We start from the raw sequence: 7,393 nt of genomic DNA, 5'->3' as shown, positions 1-7,393 counted from the left end.
TCTTTTAACGTGTCGTCTGATTAGACTTCATCCATCTGGATGTTGACCCTGTTTGCTGGTCAAAGTGGAACCATCGAGCAGGAGAGAGCGAGGAGACAACGATGGACCAAACTTATTGTCTCCATGTCTTCTGCTCCTTTAAACTGGGGATGAAACTTCTCTTCACTCGTTTTTCAGGAGTTCCCCTTGGATGTTTGTTTCTGTGCTTAAGAGACAAAACAGGTCAGAAGGGAGAATGTTTTATAGGATTTCATGGATAAAGCTTTCCGTTTAATTAAGTGTTCAACCATTAAATGCATCCGGTGTCTATTGATCCTTCAGACAGGTCATCCTGAAGAAAGCCTCTGATACGTCAATGAATGTCTTAGTCTGAAGATTCTGCCATGTTTGTTTGTCCTGATCAGTGGATTCACTTGTTTACAAAAGAGACCAGAGGTCTGAAGCCAGCCAGCAGTGTATTTCCAGTCTGTTGAACTGTTATTGAGTATGTGGCACTATAATAACCAGTAATGACCCTCATATGACATCACACAACCACATGGAGAACTTCCGTCTGTGCAGTCGAGCCGCTCTGCAGACAACGTCTCAGGATGAATCAGGACGGCCTCTGACCCTGTAGAGAATATTAAATGTGTTGTTATCGACTGTGAGATGAAGCATGTTTGTAAACCCCTTGTTATTAATATTGTCACAATACCTTGTGTTTAAATACACTAAGATTACACTTTAACACACACCAAATACACTTGTTTACAGTACTGCTTTATGTTTGTCTGTGCACTCTATTTGATATCTATTGTAAATTTAATCTTTTTCTATTGCACTCTGTTGATGGAAAAACACATTAGAGCCAAAGAACACATATGCTCATTTAAATTACAATAATCTCTTCAGTGACTCTTGAAAACCTTGAAACAACCGTAGGGGTGACTGTAGCTCAGGGGGATGAGCGGTCGCTCCATAACCGAGAGGCACCCGGCTCGATCCCCAGTCCCCCCACAGTGCAGATGCCGAAGTGTCTGTGAGCAAGACACTGGACCCCTTGCTGCTTACAGGTCAGCGTTTGACCCCCTTAACCTCGTCAAGGACTAAGCATACAGAGTGCATCTTGTTTTCTTTCATTTGAAAAGTAGTAGTTTTTAATGAGGATTCAATGTAAAAAGTTATGAATCCAAAATGTAAATTAACCTCAATATTTGGGACAGTCTGTGCGTGTGCGGACAATGATGTTAAACAACTTCACGCCACGCGGGGTTAGGGACGCTGGCTCTCACTGACGGCCACGGTCCCCACCCTCGGATCGGGTGGAACCTTTGGGGCCTAACGGGCTCCGGGACTTTTTGTTCCGATTCCGCGAGCCGATCCGACCTCGGGAATCAATTTTGCCAGAATTAAAGGTGATTGTGCACAGGTCAAAGGTCGCACAGGCCCCGAAGTTGTTGGGGAGGTGTGTGTGTGGGGGGGGGAGGGGGTCCACAGAGACACGAGGTTTGGACCGCCGTGCTCACGGGGACTGGGGCCTTCCGGGGAACCACGGCCCGAGCCAATCCGAGCACCCTACATTTTTACGGATCGGTACCATGACGTGAGTCCTCATTCTCGGGTGGACCAAGTAACCCCTGAGAACCAGAGTCCACATCTGAGACCAGTCCCCAGACTTGAGGCCTCATTTCTGGGAGAGAAAAAAAGAGAAAGCCAGAGTACGAGGGCTCTGAAATGAACCTGTTGAAAATCAGACAGAGGCCAGACAGAGTACCAGGGCTACGAGCTTATTCATAGTACCAGGGGTAGGGTGAGTAACTTTTTGTTGCGACCGAAACACGTGCCGGAGGAGGTTTCTGACCGGGTCGGACCCGGAGCTGGAACCAGGACCCGGTTGCAGGTGGGGAGGAAGCAAGGACATCCGGCAGGATGTCCAGTCCAACAGAAGAAAAATTAAAAAAAACATTTTCTTTTATTAGAACAAAAGTTTCGGAGTTAGGAATTGAACCTCTGACCTCTTGCTTGTAAAACAGTCATGCAAACCATTGTGCTATAGTCTCTGTTGGTGAAGCTCAGATATTATTTGATTGAAAGTCGTTAAAAATGGATCAAAACGCATCACAAAGCAAGGAAATCTGCAGAGGAGAGCAGGCAGATAAACAGAGAGCTGATGTCTGAATGTTTGGTCTTTATGTTTCTAGTTAATTGTTAAAAGACCTTAAAACAGAGTTTATCATCCAAAAACGTTCACCAATGATTTAAACAGAAATATTGACGTTTGTTATGTGTTATTATGCTGTGATTTTACTGGTCCGGCACATTTGAGATTAAAATGGGCTGCATGTGACCCCTTCACTAACATGAGTTTAACCCCCCTGATGTCGATAGATAGATAGATAGATAGATAGATAGATAGATAGATAGATAGATAGATAGATAGATAGATAGATAGAGAATTGAATTCAAAGTCAGTTGAAATGAAATGATGATATTCCGATTTTCACAATTTTCCAATATTCAAACAGCTCTAAAAATAGATCCTTAAAAGTGTAAATTAAAATGACTTGTAGTTCAGGGCGCTGCCTGCTATGCTCATGGCCTTGATGTAGTACTGTACAGGTTTGGAGCAAATTGAAGGCAAACTCGTCTCAAAAGACAATGTATTTTTTTCTAATTGTCCAATATTCTAACAGCTATAAAAGCAGAATCCTTAAAGGCGAAAATCAGACTTTGAGTTACATTTTCTCCAAATCTGTACTGTAATATCTCAATGGCATACACATGAGCACAGCAGAAATCCCCTGAACGAAAGTGAATGTAATTTATAGTGAAGTTACTGGCTTTCATTCTTTGAAGGGGCGGCTGTAGCTCAGGAGGATGAGCGGTCGTCTGGATACCACAAGGTACATGGTTCGATCCCCGGTCTGCCTGCAGTTCACAAGTCGAAGTGTCCTTGAGCAAGGCACCTAACCCCTCATGACTCCGCGGGCCCAGAGTGGCCCGTGGCAACCTCCAAGCAATTTACCTGAACCCTTAGGCTGTGTACCTGGCATGTGTGGTAAACACTTGACTAAGTGAGTTTGTTGAAGCTGACATGTAGAGAAGAGTGTCCCATGTTTTATTTCCTACTTTTTCCAGACAATATGTTTTCTTCTAGCTTCTAGGCACATAAGAAATAAAGAAAAAGTCGTGACTATGGTCTTTCTATGCCTTTATGAGAAAGCATTTGTGTCAGTGTGGACCTTTTGATTATTGCTTGCTTCTATTGTCACTTTTTCCTGAACTTAAGCATGTATTATACTATATAGATATATGTAAAGTGAGTTTTTGCTCATGAAGCAGTAGTTGACCTTACTGTAATGTTTTGGATTTGATGAAATGGGTCTTGATGAAAACAAGTCATAGACACTGAAGGCAGTGAGTAGTTTCCCTAAATCCATGTGCTTTAAAATGTACCGTTTTGCTATATGTTGTTTGCAGAACAGCATACAAAGGTTAAAGAAGTGACTGAGGCGTCACCGCCACCAAGTGGTGTGAAGCTGTATTGCAAGTGAGCGTGTTTTGGTTAAGGCTTGTAATTGAGTGTTAAACTAATTGAGGCATCACCGCCACCAAGTGGTGTGAAGCTGTATTGCAAGTGAGCGTGTTTCGGTTAAGGCTTGTAATTGAGTGTTAAACTAATTGAGGCATCCCCGCCACCAAGTGGTGTGAAGCTGTATTGCAAGTGAGCGTGTTTCGGTTAAGGCTTGTAATTGAGTGTTAAACTAATTGAGGCATCCCCGCCACCAAGTGGTGTGAAGCTGTATTGCAAGTGAGCGTGTTTCGGTTAAGGCTTGTAATTGAGTGTTAAACTAATTGAGGCATCCCCGCCACCAAGTGGTGTGAAGCTGTATTGCAAGTGAGCGTGTTTTGGTTAAGGCTTGTAATTGAGTGTTAAACTAATAATCAGTCCCTTGCCTCTCGCTGCTCAGAAAGGAAAAAGCAAATGTTTGTTGGTGTCCCTCTATGGTTACGAATCACTTGAGTAGACTAGACTTTGCTACTGAAGTGTATTTGTTTGTGTGAGCGTGAATAATTTTGTTGTCACACAACCGGAAACGAGCGGCCCGCAGTGTAAAAGCTCGACGTGTTGGTTGATGTGCTGTCCACTGGGTAAGCTGATGCTACTGTTGCGGAGCTCCGCGCTTTGTGTCTTTGCCTCATAGCTCGTGTGTGCAGTGTATTTCCTTGTGTGTCTGTGTGAATTGTGGGTCGAAGCTTGTTGTTTGAGGTAATCGCGGCGGTGTGTTTGCTAAGGACTGTGCGTCCATGAGTTTGTTAAAGTTGTGTGTTTTGTGTTAAAGTGTGTTATGCCGGCGTGTCTTTTAGAGCGGCGGTCCCAGCCAGCAGTAGCGGTCCGTGTGTCCCTCGGTACCGGGCTGGAGAGAGCCAATGAATGTAAGCAAGTAATTGTTTGTAAAATGTTTTATTTTGAAAGATGAGCGGATGCTTCCGTCTGTGAATAACCTGTGACTTAACCTGTCGACATACGCTAACCCGAAAAAGTCCGTCTCTGTGTTGTGTATTAAAAGTAAGGAGTGAGTTTTCCCCGTGAGGAGCAGGAGATGATCATGAAGGCATTTGAGTAAGTCCGAGCTTAATCACGGCAAAGCTTTATGCTGCGTTTGTAACATAGTTGAATTAGATGCAGGTTAAATCCAGCCGAAATGTGAAAATTGTGCCACCTGGCGTTCGAAATGTGTCACTGTGCTTCATATGTAACGCAAAGGATTGTGGTAAATCGTGAGAGTAATGGCGGACGCTTGCGCAGGTAAGTTGTCTAAATGTGTGTGTAAACGTTTGTGTAAATAATTAGTAAACGTGCGTGAGCGTTGAGCTGGCTTTATTTGTTTGTAAAATAGTTGTTGTGGCGTGTTTTTTGTGTGAATTGAAGTATTGTTTTTTATTGCCAGTATGAACGTGGCTCGAGTCGCTCGTTAATGCTAATGCTAAGGTGATGCAGTATTTTTGGGCAGAGCACAGCGGTCAGGTTGTGCTGCAGCGCCTCCATTTGGTCTGAGGGTTAGGGTTAGGGTTAGGGTTAGGGTTAGGGTTAGGGTTAGGGTTAGGGTTAGGGTTAGGGTTAGGGTTAGGGTTAGGGTTAGGGTTAGGGTTAGGGTTAGGGTTAGGGTTAGGGTTAGGGTTAGGTTAGGGTTAGGGTTAGGGTTAGGGTTAGGGTTAGGGTTAGGGTTAGGGTTAGGGTTAGGGTTAGGGTTAGGGTTAGGGTTAGGGTTAGGGTTAGGGTTAGGTTAGGGTTAGGGTTAGGGTTAGGGTTAGGGTTAGGGTTAGGGTTAGGGTTAGGGTTAGGGTTAGGGTTAGGGTTAGGGTTAGGGTTAGGGTTAGGGTTAGGGTTAGGGTTAGGGTTAGGGTTAGGGTTAGGGTTAGGGTTAGGGTTAGGTTAGGGTTAGGGTTAGGGTTAGGGTTAGGGTTAGGGTTAGGGTTAGGGTTAGGGTTAGGGTTAGGGTTAGGGTTAGGGTTAGGGTTAGGGTTAGGGTTAGGGTTAGGGTTAGGGTTAGGGTTAGGTTAGGGTTAGGGTTAGGGTTAGGGTTAGGGTTAGGGTTAGGTTAGGGTTAGGGTTAGGGTTAGGGTTAGGGTTAGGGTTAGGGTTAGGTTAGGGTTAGGGTTAGGGTTAGGGTTAGGGTTAGGGTTAGGGTTAGGGTTAGGGTTAGGGTTAGGGTTAGGGTTAGGGTTAGGGTTAGGTTAGGGTTAGGGTTAGGGTTAGGGTTAGGGTTAGGGTTAGGGTTAGGGTTAGGGTTAGGGTTAGGGTTAGGGTTAGGGTTAGGGTTAGGGTTAGGGTTAGGGTTAGGGTTAGGTTAGGGTTAGGGTTAGGGTTAGGGTTAGGGTTAGGGTTAGGGTTAGGGTTAGGGTTAGGGTTAGGGTTAGGGTTAGGGTTAGGGTTAGGGTTAGGGTTAGGGTTAGGGTTAGGGTTAGGGTTAGGGTTAGGTTAGGGTTAGGGTTAGGGTTAGGGTTAGGGTTAGGGTTAGGGTTAGGGTTAGGGTTAGGGTTAGGGTTAGGGTAGGGTTAGGGTTAGGGGTTAGGGTTAGGGTTAGGGTTAGGGTTAGGGTTAGGGTTAGGTTAGGGTTAGGGTTAGGGGTTAGGGTTGGGTTAGGGTTAGGGTTAGGGTTAGGGTTAGGGTTAGGGTTAGGGTTAGGGTTAGGGTTAGGGTTAGGGTTAGGGTTAGGGTTAGGGTTAGGGTTAGGGTTAGGGTTAGGGTTAGGGTTAGGGGTTAGGGTTGGGTTAGGGTGGGGTGGGGTGGTGGGGTTAGGGGTTGGGTTAGGGGTAGGGTTGGGTTAGGGTTAGGGTTAGGTTAGGGTTAGGGGTTAGGGTTAGGGTTAGGGTTAGGGTTAGGGTTAGGGTTAGGGGTGGGTTAGGGGTTGGGTTAGGGGTAGGGTTGGGTTGGGTTGGGTTAGGGTTAGGGGTAGGGTTGGGGTTGGGGTTGGGGTGGGTGGGTTGGGGTTAGGGTTGGTTGGGGTTGGGGTGGGGTGGGGTGGGGTTGGGGGTGGGGTGGGGTGGGGGTGGGGTTGGGGTTGGGGTAGGTTGGGTTGGGGTGGGTTGGGGTTGGGGTTGGGGTGGGGGTTGGGGTTGGGTTGGGTTGGGGTTGGGGGTGGGGTGGGGTGGGGGTGGGGTGGGGGTGGGGTGGGTTGGGTGTGGGGTGGGGGTTGGGGTGGGGGTGGGGGTTGGGTGGGTGGGGTTGGGGTTGGGGTGGGTTGGGGGGTGGGTTGGGGTGGGGGTGGGTTGGGGTGGGGGTGGGGGGTGGGGTGGTGGGGTGGGGTGGGGTTGGGGTGGGGGGTGGGGGTGGGGGTTGGGGTGGGGTGGGGGTGGGGTGGGGGTGGGTGGGGGTTGGGGTGGGGTGGGGTGGGGGGGTGGGGTGGGGTGGGGTGGGGTGGGGTGGGGGGTGGGGTTGGGGTGTGGGTGGGGGTGGGGTGGGGTGGGGTGGGGTGGGGGTGGGTGGGGTGGGGGGTGGGTGGGGGTGGGTGGGTTGGGGTGGGGTGGGTGGGTGGGGTGGGGGTGGTGGGTGGGGTGGGGGTGGGTGGGGGTGGGGTGGGGGTGGGTGGGGTTGGGGGTGGGGGTGGGGTTGGGGGTGGGGTTGGGGTGGGGTGGGTGGGGTGGGGGTGGGGGTGGGGTGGGGGGTGGGGTGTGGGTGGGGTGGGGGTTGGGTGGGTGGGGTTGGGTTGGGGTGGGGTGGGGGTGGGGGGTGGGGGGGGTGGGGTGGGGGTGGGGTTGGGGGTGGGGTGGGTGGGGTGGGGTTGGGGGTGGGGTGGGGTGGGGGTGGGTTGGTGTGGGGTGGTGGGTTGGGGGGTTGGGGTTGGGTTGGGTTAGGGTTAGGGGTTAGGGTTAGGGTTAGGGTTAGGGTTAGGGTTAGGGTTAGGAG

The sequence above is a fragment of the Clinocottus analis genome, unplaced genomic scaffold (assembly GCF_023055335.1).
Source record: "Clinocottus analis isolate CAN_PGR_092001 unplaced genomic scaffold, fCliAna1.0.p SCAF_21, whole genome shotgun sequence".
NCBI lineage: Eukaryota > Metazoa > Chordata > Actinopteri > Perciformes > Cottidae > Clinocottus > Clinocottus analis.
Note: the sequence above shows the minus strand (reverse complement) of the source record.